We start from the raw sequence: 15,996 nt of genomic DNA on the forward strand, positions 1-15,996 counted from the left end.
ATATTCTTCCTACACTTCTCAGAGCTCTTAAAGCATCAAAAAAATGAAGCCATGTTGCAAACATGCTGCTTTTGCTGGTTCAAAGCACCCATCCAGCTGGTAGGAAAATAAACTAAATTCTCATAGATTAGAATCTCTTTCCTCAAAATAGGACACTTCATTGGTGTGTAACCGCACTGCAGTACTTCAGTACACTGACTTCTGCAAGCCCTTCTAAAAGTCAAGCCCAGATGCCCAGCCTTCAGTTGTGGGTCAGTATTAAGGTCTGCCTGCTCTAAGGATGCTTACATTTGCTGTCACTAGCTGTGTTTATAAGTGGATGGAGGAATACGCCAGGTTTTGTTACTCATAAGCTTTCTAGTCTTTCAGGCACCAGGAGACAAAAGCACTCTTGTCAAAAGAGGTAGTAGTAAAAAGCATGTTCCTTTAACAAAAGGTGTTAATGCCTCATAAATTTAATTTCAACTCCCAAGATAGCATTTGGAGTATAAACACAAGCTCCTAGTAACTAGAGAAAAGTGTGGTGGCTGACTCTTTGCTGAATTCTTTATTCTCTACAGTTGAAATCTGAAGACTTCAAGTACTTCCTATACATGTAAATAATACTGAAAACAACTAAATTAGCAGTGCAGGATACTAAACCAGGAATGTACCTGATGTGATTTACCTGATAGAGATGCTAAACCCTGTTTTCCTTCTTTCCTGGTCAGAAGGAAATACATCAAGCAGTGAAAACCAGGAATCATAGCAAAGAAATTGATGACAAATCATTTTAAACAAAAATTCAGTTCAGAGCTACACCCACCAGGCACTTCTACAAAGGGGTGAAATGGTTTATCAAAAAAGGTAGTAGTCCCTGAATGTTGCATAGTTGGAAAAGTTCGTTTACACAGTCTATAAGCATATCTCCACAGGTTGAGGGGGGAAGAGATGGGAGTGTCAGAATTTAAAGTGGTGTTAAAGTATGCAAAATGTTTACTATGTATGTAAATGGGATTCTTGGTAGTGACAGATCATGTGCAAATTGACAATATTACAATTTATTTTTGAATGGCAATATAGATTGTGTATTATAATAAATATATAAACTGCTACTTGAACCGTAAATGACTACCCAAGACCTCATTTTTACATCAGTGTTCTTAAAAGCAGCTTTGTCTTTTGTCATTGATTGAGATTTATGTTTGTCAAAAAGACCAGAGGCATTTTTGGTGGCTTACCTATCCTCCTTAGTTAGGTGTGGCTTCTCTCCTGCTTCTCTGTCCCAGTCAGCTGCAGCCTCTCTTCTGACAAATCCCACCTGATGGACCTGCGAACATGGACTCTGCTCCATCTGCTGCAACCCAAACATTGCACTGCTTTGCCTCTGAGAAACTCCAGTTATTTTCACAGCTGCCATCACATTTGTGTGTTTGGAATAGCACAAATTGCTGAGTTTAAAGTCAACCAACTCTTGCAAATTATTTATTGCAACATAGAAGTTCAAGATAGTTTTCCTGTGCCATGAATTGCTTGGGGAAATTGATGGCTTTGGGCACTGTTGGTTCTTTAAGCAGGGCCCAAGTGTAGCAGAAGCAGCAGTCCATAGGATTACACAGGGAATTCTTTCCTTTGTTAGCAGTGTAACAGGAATCCCTCTGTCCACTAGGATCTGGACTGCAGAATTCTGCATAACTATACAAATGCACCAAGACACAACATGATTCAATGTATTCATTTCCGTATTCCTCAGTACACTTTAAAAGCTCCTCAAAGTCTGCATTTTTCTTCCAGGCTTTGCATATGTGCATCTCAATAAATAATGAAATATTTCAACTAGATTGATTTCTTAGGCCAGGTTTGAGATTCAGAGGTAGGGAAAGGTCCTTCTTATTAAAAAACCTATATATTTACATGTGCATATGTGAAAGTACAGTCTAAAAATCAACTCTCTGTGCTTACCAACAGTCAGTATAGGGGAACATACTGCCCTTAACCTACTACGCTCTCTGAGCATCTCAGATTAAATCAGCCCATTCTCACTCTATTACAAGCTGTGAAAGGATGTTCACCGTCAAGGAAAGTATTCCTCTGTCATACTGCAAAAGAGGAAAATCAACTATTTTGGCAAAATGAGGTGAACATGAAAAGAATCACAGAATAAGCCAAGTTGGAAAGGATGCACAAGGATCAATCACCAAGATCCAACTGCACAAGACAGCCCCAACACTCACACTGCATCTCTGAGAGCATTATCCAAATGCTTTGACTCTGTCAGGCTTGGTGCTGTGACCACTTCCCTGGTGAGCCTGTTCCAGTGCCCAACCACTCTCTAGGTGAAAAACCTTTTCCTAATATCCAATACCCAACCTAAACTTTCCCTGACACAGGTTCATGCCATTCCCTTGGGTCCTGTCAGTTGAAGGTAGCCAGCTGAAACTCAAGGAATTCAAGACATAGCCATCATGTCGTGCTAATGGTATTTCCACCAAAATACATTGTGAGGACCTAGATTTCAAATTTTGCCTGCAAGTTAGCTTGTTGGGCACTGTAAAATACCGTAACACTGCCTTGGGGGGCTGACTTGCAGTTTCAGGGAGAAAGAGCTGCTTGCTGAATAAAAACCATTGATTTACAGAGATTGTGTTTATCAAAATGCTTCTGAAACAGGAATGTCCCAGTGATCATTACCATGGCTGCAAGTGAATATTATCTTTTACTTTCTTGGCTTAACTGTCTTAACATTCTTCATCCTCCCTACAAATATCAGTGTGCTCTTCCTTTTATAAGGTTAACTGGATTTTCCGTAGTGCTGAAATACTTGCAATCCAAAGAAGAAAATTACACTTTCTATAGCAAATGCAACATTTAAAAACTACCAGTTAAAAGTATTTTACTTCCAAATTTCTCCAGAAAATACCCTTATCCTCGCATGAAATAACACTCCAGAAATAAAAAAAAAAAAAAATAGAAAAAATAAGCACTGAACAAAACCAAGTGAATGTATATGACTACTTTGTCTCCAAAGGAGAGTGAAGTAAGTAATGCATTCAAGTCACACAACATATACAACAGGAGCAAAACACATTAAATTCCTGGAACCAGAGCCATACTCAATACCAGGAAGGCAAGACTCCTGCATGAAAGTCCTAGGCCTCTTCCTCCTGAAGAACATGTCAGCAGGCAGCAGAAGGGATACTCTTGGAACATAAAATGACAAAGCAAAACAGCAAACATTTGTCTTGACAATACTATAGGAAGATGAGGCCCAAGAAGTTTCTTTTCTCAATGAAAAATAACATTTCCCAGTTTACTTGCTCTTTTCACATCCTTCAAATGTTCCAGGAATCTGTTGCAATAAATATTCCCCCTCCACTCCATCATCTGCCTGCACTGCCTTGTCTACAAGACCAAGACAGGACAAAATATCTTTATGAAATCTTATATGGCAATTTTAGCATAGAAAGTGGAGATGGGAAATGAGATCTGCGAGGCAAAGGTCACTGTATTTGTGATAGCTTTTCTTAACCTGTGCTTTGCAAAGTCACTGATGAAGTAATAACCACATGAGCTCTTGCAAGTTCCTATTAAGTGAGGGTTAACAAACCTGCTCACCAGGTATTTCAGAAAAGTCAGTAGTATTACCTTGCATTTTCTGACTGCTAATTGATTGGGAATAAGCAACCCAGCATTTCTATTGCTTGTGTGATCTGTACTCTTTTAACCCAATACATGACAAAAATACCCTCCTGTCTGTATTAGTGCCTGATGCTCTCGGAAAGCTCAGGCAGATAAACACTCAAACAGCATGAGGGAGCAAATAAACCAGTAGTTCCATATGTCTCCTACCCTACTGAACTTGTGTTTCAAGTTTACAGTCAGTCTTCTGTTAGAAGATCTGGGTATTCTAACACTCAGAAAAAAAAATCTAGATGAAAATAAAGAAGAATCACATCTCAAAAAGATCTCTCTAAACAACACTGAGTAAACTGTATGAGTAGGTACATCCACACAGCAGCAATAGCTAGTTTCACAGACACCTGGTGGTATTAACTACAAAACTGTCCATGTTCCATAACATATCCATGAAATATATTCCCTTTTTGCACTTTTTATCTTTTCCCTCTCTTAGTAATTTATTTTATAAATTGCATTAAAGTTCTTCAGTTCAAATAAAAAACTCTCCCTGATGCTTTTTCAAAAATAACATCAAGTTCACAAGCACCCAATAAAGTTTACCAGGCTGACTGATACCTCTGAGCCTTAAAATGACAGTGGAGGAAGTATTTGGTGTCAAACTGTATACTGTGGGAAACTTTCGCTTTCTTCCATATTACAGAAGCTATGAAATACACATTCATAAATATAATTTGACAGGTAGAAATATAAAATATCTAAATTCACTAAGCTGCCAAGACTATGAAAGTTTACAAGATGATTGTCCTACAAATTTAAATTACAAAAATACAGTATTTGCATTTGTCTTTGCTTGCAAGGAAATAAACAGCCACAGTCCAATTTGCTTTTTCAAGATAAACTAACTCAGTTCAGACAATGCTACCTTATATTTCAGTATCAGCTTGGTGATATAAAAAGCTATTAAGGAAGTATTTATCTTGATTTCCTTGAACTTCATGACAGAAAAAAACACCACAATAATGTATTTGCCATAAAAAGGGCACTAAGAAACGTCATTTGTCTTAATATGCTAAACTGTTTATCAAAATCCTTTGTAAAGAGCTGGACAAATGCATAAATTACATCTCTGTGCTTGGGCAACATATTGTTTTTATGGATAATACCAACAAACCAATTTTCAAAGCCAAAAGAGCAGACACATATGCCCTGATGGGGAAGGATGAACTGAAGAAAAGGGGAAAAATATTATTAGTATTTTAGTCAGACATACTACAATGCATTTATATTTTGTTGAAGAAGCCTTTAAATCTCACACTGCTTCCATTATTATGCTCTTCAAATCCACCTAAATGGATTAGCAGATATTACTCCCCAAAGGATTCAACCTCTTTGCAAATCCAGCTGTTTGCTTATTAACTAAGTGCTAGTTATAGCTAAAAATTTACAAAAATTACTTCAAACAGAGTCAATCAAAATTTCTGACATAATAGCCTAGAGAAATACTGAATAGATTTGTATTTAAATTCATTATTAGTTCCAGGTATCCAAATAGCAGTGTTGCTATGCAGAAAAATCTGTCCTCTAGCTTTCAGCTTGTATCAGTTTACAAGGCAGAACATCACTCATAAGGGGACATGATGCAAGTGCTAACCCCTAAGTGTCTGCAGTGATTTGAAACTCCTTCATCTGTGCAGTGATGACATTTTCACTTTGGTGTGAGGAATTCTTTTCATTGATGCAAGTGAAGTTTATGAAGATCGTGTGATGACTTTAATGATAATTCTAGACCAAGCTAGGTCTTCTTAATAAACAGCTCAAATACTGAGACCGTCATTTCTCATGGAATTCATTTTGACTTGCAAAAGTTTTCTCTATTACAAATTACCACTTAGTGGTCACAAGTGCTGTACAATCAAAAGAATCACTGAAAAGGGATCTGGAAAAACTTGCACAGTGGTCACATTGCATAATGTGGTGCCATGTTCCATACAGCAACAACGGCAGACACACAAACCAAGGCATCAGCTGAATTAGCAAAGCATGCCAACGACCTCATAGTTTCCATAACATTATAGGCATGATGTCAGCCTGGCTTTAGTAGTAAATCACTGACTAACTCAACCGTGGTATCTGTAGAGACAAACTCAACAATAGCACACAAAGTTACAAACACTGTAACATCACAATGTACAAAATATCTGAGGGGAGAAAAGCTTAAATTGGCATACATAGTGAAGTACCTCTGAACTACCAAACACTGGCATTGTAGTCCAAGACAATTAGTAAAAACAAAATACCCACTGGTCTCTGACTGCACTTACACAACATAATACTCCTGTAACACAGACTTAAGGCCATTGCTGCAGTGCCAGTAACTTGATAGGAAGGTTCAAAGTTGGAATGTCCATAAAAATGTGTTAGTCATTGCAACAAAGCCTTATGACATACTGAGGATTTTACTCAAAACAGATTATATTTAATAAGTAGCATTTCAGAAACAATTATTCTTAGCACAAACTATTTTTTCCTTCACTTACAAGTGACTCCAGCCACACTTCTCAGCTTAGGATGAAACATGTTGTCAGTTACACAGAGGAGTAAACTAAACCACTGGGCCAAGAAGTTTGACTTGTTTCTTAGAGATACAGATTTAAATAAAAAATTCCTTCTCTGAAATAAATGGATTTTCACCAGCACAGAAGTAGGGTAGGTAAGGAAAGAATTTTTATCTCATCTCGGTTTTGATCAGCACCGCAATGGCACAGCCAGTTACAGGATGAAGTTTTCAGTTATTTTTTTCTGTCTGAAACAGGTGTTCCCTCTGGAGATCTCGCCATCATACAGACAAATGAGAACCACAGTCCTTTCCTGTGCAAAGCAAAGGATCAAAATTATACAGGTGTCAAGATACTTGTTCAACTCAGCCTCTCACAACTCAAATATTCTGACATCTGAATTCACATAGCTACTTAAGAGAAAAATGTCACTCTCCTGAGCAGCCACATTTGGAATCTGAAATGAAGAAATTAAAAAAAAAAAAGGCAACTAACAAACCAAAAAACCCCTTGTGCTACTGAAAGGAAAAACAGACTGTACTGCTATGCTACTGTTTGTCAGCCTTAAGCAATAAAGTATCATGGCCATAAACATGCCATGGAAACTTCTCAAGGGAAACCAGTCTGGTCACTTCATGGTAGAGGAGAATATCAGGGAGGAGAACTACGAGCTCAATAATTAAAGCTGAGCATGGGCTTTTGCTTAAGAAAGGAGTTTCAAAGCTAAGACTACATACTGTTTTCCCATACTTCAGGCATGCTGCAAACATACCCCTGCCAGTTTTAACTGCCTTGCTCAAGTTCTGGTGCTGCCAAGGCAGCTCAAAAAGCTCAGGTTCTAGTAAAAACTAGGCACACATGGCTGTAAGAGAAGTTGCACATATGTGAAGCTATTAGGTCAAAGTATTCCTGAGATTGGAACGTGCAGGAAAAAACCTCCAGCCTGATAGTATGTAAACTGTACTGCTGAAAAAAACACATTATTCTTATTTTTCCTCCTATTCATTATGAGTAAGGCTGTTTACTATTGAGCTGCAAATATCACAGAAGAAATGTAACTTCCAGGTTTTAGAAAAATTTAAATCCCAACGTGGAAATCAAATTGAACCTTTGTACAAAGCTATACAAACTTGTCTAATTTCAATGGAACTACAGCTGCTTATGTTTAGAGCTGAAAATAGTCCACTACACTTTCTGTCCTTGGAAGGTGCTGTTGTATGATTGCTTTCAGAGGAGTTGCATGGTTTAAGTAGGCACTTCAAATTTATTTTCAGCCAAGATGATGGAAAATAACCTCATTTATTTAGTTAGTAATCAGTTCTATTGCTAAAAGTGACAGAAATATTACTTTCTTTTTTACTGAGCTCCTCTTATTTTAGAGGAAGTTGAGGATGTTATAGTCAGGGAAGCCTCTGAAGCTACATGAACATCACAGGTTGTTTTAGATCCTAGGAAGACAGCGATGGTCACTTCAGCTTGTTTATTCCCATGACAAGACTTCTGTGTTTCAAGTGACACCGGGTAATACTTAATGGCATAGAGAATGATCATAAATATTCATAGTACAAATAAATACACCTAATCCTATGCTGCATAGGACAGGTACATATGTTTCCTCCTACAACTTACTTAGCTTGGATGCGCTCACGTGAAGCATAGAGATGGAGTAAATTCATTCCTTCTCCTTTGACAGAAGAGCAAGATAAACAGTGCTACCAAGGCAGATTAACTCTTTTTTTACCCATAATGTCTTAAAAAAAATCTATACTCAAGAAGATGTGGGAGTTTTAACTTTAAAAGACTGTTGAGATATTAATGCTCCATCTATTTATTAGTAAAAGCATTGCTTACTATGATCCCATCTTCCTGCATGGAAGCATTAAAGTGCAGTTCAAAATCCAGTTGTTTTCTATTCAGTGGCCTTTTGGCTTTCTGTGGAACAGAGGCAAACTTCATCTGCTGCCAGTAAGTTCAGTGTACTGCTAATATCCAAGTTCTGAAAACATATATAAGAACAAATGCTAACTAGAAAAAGAAATAAAATATTACATAAGACAATAGTTAAGTCTCATGACTGTTGCATAATTCCATATGGCTTGGAAACATCATTAACAAATGAATTGTGCCTAAGGGAGCAGTCCACATTTGCAAATAAAACTAGCTGTCCACACTGGCAGTTACATCCACTGCTGGCAATTGAATATTCAATAAGGAAGAGCAAGGAACCCTCTAGAGAACACCTAAATAAACTAATATGTTAGGCAGTGGATCTGGAGGAGGGTGGAAACAATGCTGGCATTGGGCAAGGGTAAAAACAACAAACTACTGAATTCTCAGACATGAAACCACACTGAGTGTACACTTTGTCCAGTGTATGTCTGCAGAGGTGCATCTCCTGTGTACCAAGTCACTCAGCTGTCAAAGAGACAAAGCAAAGAAGCTCAAGGTGGAAAGGTTTACAGAGCTGAAGACAAACAGCTAAAATACCACCTGAATATAAACTAGAGGTACCATCACCTTTAGATACTGGGATGCTCAAGATAGAGAAAGAAATAGGAGACCAAAGCTTTGACATGAATGAAATGCATTTGCAATAAATTGATGCTGGAGTCCTCTCAAGACATTTTTCCAGTCTGACTTTGGCACAGATGAAGTCTGAGGTGGAATGCCCCTTGCATGAGCCAAAACCTAAGAATTCTGGGGGGGGTTTTTGCAGGTTATATTCTGAGACATCAAAGAACACTAAACTATGTGCACAGTTTGTAAATAACTTAGAAAAAAATGGATTTACAGACAGTGAAGGTGTGGAGAATAACCATAATAGGTCATATGCTGCTAATTGTTGCCAAAAATATGTTGCCAAAACTTTTAATGAAATTTGCTCCAAGCTTCAGTATAATCATGACACAGACAGTTTTTTTCTCATAAATTTTGGCACGGTGCCTTTTAAGATAAAGTATGGAACTGGCAACAGCTTTTTATGCTCATCTCTAAGATGTATTTATTGCAATTATTACATTACTATGTTTAACATAGGAAGCATGGTGTGAAGACTGTAAACCTCTGCAAACAGAGTCCAGGAAGTACATTCCAAAATTCATGATCAAACTGCTGAAATGCCAGACTGAAAAAAAAGATCCACCAATTAATTTTTGCTGATAGAAATTTTGCTTTTCACCACTCAAGTCTTTATCAGACAGGTAATTCTAAATGACAAGAGCAAAGTTTCTCATCTCTGAATGCAAAGCTCAGTTCTTTTATGGAAAGGTGAACTTTGAAAGCATTTGTGTGGGTAGGCACTAAAAAAATTTGCATTTGATAAAATTTTATATTGTTTGTAGAAACACATGATTTTGTTTAGTGAAAAAGAGACAGAAGCAGCCACGTCTCTGTGACCATATGCTTTCCCTTGACTAAAACAAATTAATAAAAAATACACAACAAAACCCATCATAAATCATAATCTGGATTTCATTCAATTTTGTTTTGGGTAAATCAGTCCTTTCCTGACCAATTTTTCTAGAGTTACCATCCAGAATGAAGAATATGGGAGAAAACCACCTGTAACAGTAACTTGAAACAGGCTCTTCCTTCACAGGGCAGTCACAATACTCAGGAAAACAATACATGCATTTCAGAGGTATTGGGCCTGAAATTACCCTGCTAATGTTTTATGACTGTAAAATTAAAAACTTCAATTTTTAAAGATAAATTGTTCTTGACAGTTGGACTTGGCAACAGAATTGCATTGACTTTATGATGTTGCTAGTGCACACAGGCAGACTCGTAGGATAGGCCCTGGTGCTTGGACATCAGTGCTCGTTCTTCACTGCAACAGCTGCAGTGCCACTGACATTCACACCCTGCATGAGCACACTGCTGATGAGCTCACTCCTGGCTGGTCATGGCAATCTCCTGAGCATAAGCCTCTGAAGCTAAGGCATCATTTATTTCAATATTTACAATATAAATTAAGACATCAAAGCCAAACCAGAGAGGGGTGTTTTCAACACCTTCCTGTGCCACACTGTCTTAAGAGAGTGAATGAGGCACAATGTGGTTTATTTCCTTTACTCCCCTTCACCTGAGCTGAATCTGCTGTTTCTAGTATTTATGCATATTAAAGCTGCCATAAGTGAGAGAAGTTATGCAAAATGAAAAAATCAAATTTGAAGTAATGAGGAACTCAAACTTTGCCATGTAAAAGAGTGAGAGCATCTTCCTGGCTTGAGAATTAGTGGGGGAGCAAATACTGAAAGTCTGAAGACTCTAATTCCCTTTTCATGGGGAGACATGAAACAAAAAGAAGCCAAACTAGATATTGACATCTACCTCCCAGGCTTACGAAAGAAATATGATCATCTTCTGAAGGCTTCCTATTTATAACCTCCCAACTACTATGCAACCCCAAACATGCTACACACTACACAACCAAACTTTAGAGAATTCCATGCCTGTGCCCTTTTCCAACTGTAGCAGTATCCTAGTTCAGTAGGTGGGACCAGTTATCACTGTGTGGGGGTGATCAAAGCTATGTATTCTATCCCCTCTCTCTATTCATTCCCCAAGAACAATGGACCATTTGCAGCAGCTGCCCAGGGAGTCGTTAGCACCTTCACACCCAGCCTGAGGGGGCGTGGCTGCTAATGGGCCATCGACAGTTCAAAAATACCCCATGACTCACAAAGTTAATCACCCATTGTGTGAGTCCCCACCCTGGGGAAGGGACTGGGTGCTCCCTGAGGGTACATAAGCGGGGGGGTAAGAAGACCTCAGGAGCCACTTGTCAGATCCAGAGGAGCAGCAGGACCTTGACAGGAGGAGATCACCACTCTTGACCAGACTACAGCCTTCACCTGCACCAACAGGTTCTTCACTTCCTTTTGCTTTGGACTTGGGGGAAACCATGCGGGTCTCAGCACAAGAGCTAACAAACCCCTTTGGGTTTGTGCCCCAGGACACTGGGTTATACTGCTGGGTTTTGTGAGTTGAAAGTAATTTCTCTTTGTGTCAGTGTATTTATTGTAATATCTTTCATTAAATTGTAACTCTGACTTATAATCTCTCTTGGGGTGGGTCCATTTCTCCTGCCGGTTTACTTTTAAACCAGCACAAGTAATTAATATAAAAAGGAATTACCTCTACCTACAAATTTTGTCTTCTGTATAGTCATGTAACATATTTTGTATGCTGTTAGTTATTTAGTTTGCCTCCAGCATCAATATGTATCAGTCATACCTTTGGCACATGAATTCATTTATGCAACTTTTCTCTCTCTGTTCAGGTTAAAAATGTAGCCTTGAACTTAAACTGAAAATCTCCTTTTTTATTTTCTTCCACCCTAGTTACCAGTGACAACCATTAATACTGCAGAACTCCACAAACCAGTTCTATATAATCACTCACACAGCTTTCATTTTACCTTTAAGGATTCTCAGCAATTGACACACTTCTCCACAGTCCATTTTATATCCATAAAGGAGTGCATGACTGCATGCACCTTCCCAAGAGCCTCCTCTGAAGGAGAAAGTGCAGTTTGATTACAAGCTACCTCTGTATTTTATCCCAACAACGAAAGTTGGCAGGCAATGGTGGAACTGTTTAGGTTTATAGGCAGAAGGTGGCAAATGCTGGAGAAGGTAAAGGGCTAAATCAGTGCACTTCCTCCTTGCAACCTGGATGTCTGCCCTAGCCAGAATAACTCTCTGGGACCTCTCCCCTGGTATAGAAGGAACCAGCAAGATGTTTATGAGGTGAGGTGACTCAGAGGGCAGACTAATAAAAAGGAAAATAACAAAAATAAAAATATTTTCCCAACCCAAACCAATTCCTTGATCTGGTTCACTGTGAAGCCACATGAACAGGCCTGCCACACAACAGAGGAAGAAACAGAGGTTGGAAAAAGGTAGTCACATCTCTTTCAGCTGGTGTAGATAGTGTAGCACCTGAATGTCAAGCAAGAAATAAAAACACAACTGAACTACTAGTTGAAAAAACAAGAAATGGAAAAGCAAATATAATCTCAAAAACTGGGGAAAATTTATTCTGTGCAAAGGACAGGCACAAGCTCACTATAGTGATTTTGCCTAAATACAGTTTAAGGGCATACTTGCCCAAAGATGAATTTCATATTTAGTAGAGCAGCCAGGAATAGAAAATCACATAAGAATGCAAACGAACTGGTGAGGTCATGGTGCTAAAAGATCATGTTTTAAATTCACCTTAACTACCGAAAGACAATTAATCAATGATGCCTGGGATCAAGCAAATGCCACTAGCTCATAAAAACAAATTTGTTACAACTATGTTGCTTTGTTTCACATTAACCATGGAAGTGCTGTTGACCAGGTCTAATTATGTGACATAACAAAAAAAACTAAAGGAAGGTGCCAAAGGACACGTGTGAAAATCTATGTAGGTAGCTACAGGATTTTCTTTTACCATATGTTTTAGATAAAACACAAAACAGAAAGGTCACGCAATAGTTTTAAAGTCACATAAGGAAATAGCTGACTCATAAGGCATCTCTACAATGTAATGAAAGGGAAATACAGGGTGCTCTTCTTCTCCCCTGCACAGCCTCATCTCAGTTCTTCCTATCTTCATGTGTAATTCCACAGCAACATCAGCCCATCCAAGAAAGAGCTGCTTCTGCACCATCCCTCTCACTCCCATTTTGCACTCCTGCCTTTAAGGGTCAAATGCACAGAGGTACCCCCAAAATATCAGGCAGTGGAAGGATTTAGAATTTATTTCCAAAGTTGAGAACACTTAACTTCTTGGCACAAATCTGCACTGGGCCTAAGAGACACACCCTCTGTTCTTCTCAGGGCTTCTATAATCCCTGGCTCCCCCCTGGGGCCTTCAGACAAGTCTGCAGAAACTTATCTTCTCTCATACCTTGGGATTCAGCTCCTCTGGAAAGCTGGAGGAGAACACACCTAAAACTGTCTCTGGGAAAGATGCCTTTTTCCAGGCAGGAAAGCTTCCTTAAGCAAAAATCCCTCATCTCCTTACAGTAAAATCTTCTGGAAGCATCTTCAACACTTACACTGCCCCTTCCAGTGCACTAACACTACTGCTGGCCCAATCACACACTGACCTAATTTAGGGCACTGAACCAAACCTAATCCTGCTGACAGAAGCCCCATTTTCAGCTGTTTTGGCTTCTTAAAGCAGCTTGCTACTCAGCTGAAAATGCATCACAGGCAGTGCATTAGAAAAGAGAGATGAGACTGCAGTAGTCCTGAATAAGCTCAATCCAAGATAATGGGGACCAGCAGCCATAGAAAGGACGAGTTTGACATTAAGATGTAGGTCTGGAGATCTGCCAACAGTTATATCACTCAGGACTTTGCCCAATAATGTGTTAGTAACTCAGGTTAAAGAAAGATTTGTGTCAAGGGGAGCATGCAAAGCAGAGGTGATGGAATGAGGTTCACTCCTCTTTTCCTTAACTTGTGTTTTTTTTAAACTCCAATCTCACTCGCAGTTCAGAAGCTCTTTCAGCAGAAAAATTAGTTGGAAATCGCATTTTCAGTATATTACAGAACATAACTTGGAACTAAATCCACAAAAGGATTGAACCAGCTGCTCTGCCTTTGCCTCTTGGTTCTGCCTGTTCTTGACATTCATCACATATCCTTGTCATAGAACACAATTCAAAGAAAAGCTGTGCAGTATTCAAACAACAATCACAGCAATGACCACTGCAAAACTGGCGCAATTCCTACTAACAGAATGGGAAGTTGTGATGCCTTTGAAAGAGGTTAAAGACCTAAGAGGAGCTCAGTTGCAAAATCACAACTTGCAGGTGAAAACAGCGCGGAGAGGTCAGAATTGAGAACACAAGTGCTGGTAAAAGCATTGTGAAATGACTGAACAGTCCCAGGTTCACTTAAAGCATTTTACTCAAAGTTTGCAAGGAAAACAACCAAATTTAAGTAATGAAATTATATACAACAGTCCACTTTCCTTTTGTGCCAATCCCTTTCCAAATGAATGGTTCCAAAAAATTTAATTACTCCTCTATAGCTTAGTTTCTATTCCATTAAAAGCATTGTAAAGTCTTCCTGGCTCTACTTTCAAAACCACTTGACTTGGATAATTTTGTAACTAAACAGTAAGCAAGAAGGTTAATTTCATCTCTGCAGTATGAAGATGTGTGACGAGCAGAGAGCCACACTTACAAGATACATGCCATAAATGCAAAGCACAAAAATACAACAAGGTCTTTGGAAGGATTATGCTACAAAAAGGGGTATGCCTCTTAAAGGACATCATAAAAAGCTGAGAAAACCTGCTGTTTTATGGGAAACAGTGATTTATTAATGACAAACAATTAAGAATAATACAGGTAGGAGAATGCTAACCTGGTCACTTAATAGAAAATATTGTCTTAGAAAGAATTCTTACTGCTAAATGTTTCACCATGTAAGATCATTACAGTACTGAGTGCCCTTTTCCCAATACCAGATTGTGAGAAAAGAACAATTCATTAACTGCTATTACGATCAAAAGGAAGAATTCTGGAAAATTATGTGTTTGAACAGAGCCCGTTCTTCTCTGCCCGCTGTGCTGACAGCTCCTCCTCCTGTTCCAATCAACTTCAAATTTCTTCCAGTGCATACACATATTTTCCACTCATGAAAAACTGATACACCTGTTAAGAAAGGTCAAAGCTCTCTGATGAGGGTGAGGGAGATACCTATATGAGGTAAGTAGCTCTGTTAGTTTTATGAGGAAGAATAATGTTCATTCACCACCAACCAGCCAACCTCCCGAGTTCAGTTTGGCTCCCACCAAGGGGCCCAGGTTGCTCCATGGCAATGTCAGGCAGCCCTGCCCCCTGAGGGCATGGGCTACATGGAGGCTCTTACCACCCTGACGAGAGATACGTGGAAGCACATAGGCCTGTCAGAAGTGGTCATTGTTCTGCCACCAGGCCAGGGTGACACACAGGGCTGAGGTGACATACAGGTGCATTGGGTTTGTGCGGACAGGGTTTGGTAGTGGGGGGGTACAGGGGTGCCATCTGTGAGAGGCTGGCAGAAACTTCCTGCCATGTCCAACAGAGCCAATGCCAGCCGGTTCCAGGACGGATGAGCCGCTGGCCAAGGCTGGGCCAGTCAGAAACGGCGCTATCTTCTCTGTGGTAACATATTTAAGAAGGAGGAAAAAAGTTATTGTGCAGATACAATTACAATCAGAGTGTAGTGAGAATATGTGTGAGGAATAGCTGTGCACACACCAAGGTCAGGGGAGGAGGTGCTCCGGGTGCCAGAGCAAGAGGGAAGGTGTTTAAAGACTGGTTTCATTTCTCATTATGTTACTCTGATTTGATTGGTAATATTTTTCCCCCAAAATCGAGTTTGTTTTGTCTGTGACAGTGACTGATCTCTCCCTGTCTTTGACCCATGAGTCTTTTATATTTTCACTGCCCACCTGAGGAGGGAAGTAACACAGTGGCTTTGGTGGGCACCTGTAGTCCTGCCAGGAGCAACCCACCACAACAGGGTGAGGTGATGCACGGAGCTGAGCTGAGCTGTCACAAAGGACTGAGGTGACACACGGCCCTGAGCTGAGCTGCCACAAAGGACTGAGGTGACACACACGGCCCTGAGCTGAGCTGCCACAAAGGACCGAGGTGACACACGGCCCTGAGCTGAGCTGCCACAAAGGACTGAGGTGACACACACCCTGAGCTGAGCTGCCACAAAGGACTGAGGTGACACACACGGCCCTGAGCTGAGCTGCCACAAAGGACTGAGGTGACACACACCCTGAGCTGAGGCGATGGCGCTCCCGCCCCTCACAGGGCGCA

The sequence above is a fragment of the Pithys albifrons genome, chromosome 5 (assembly GCF_047495875.1).
Source record: "Pithys albifrons albifrons isolate INPA30051 chromosome 5, PitAlb_v1, whole genome shotgun sequence".
In the NCBI taxonomy this organism is placed as follows: domain Eukaryota; kingdom Metazoa; phylum Chordata; class Aves; order Passeriformes; family Thamnophilidae; genus Pithys; species Pithys albifrons.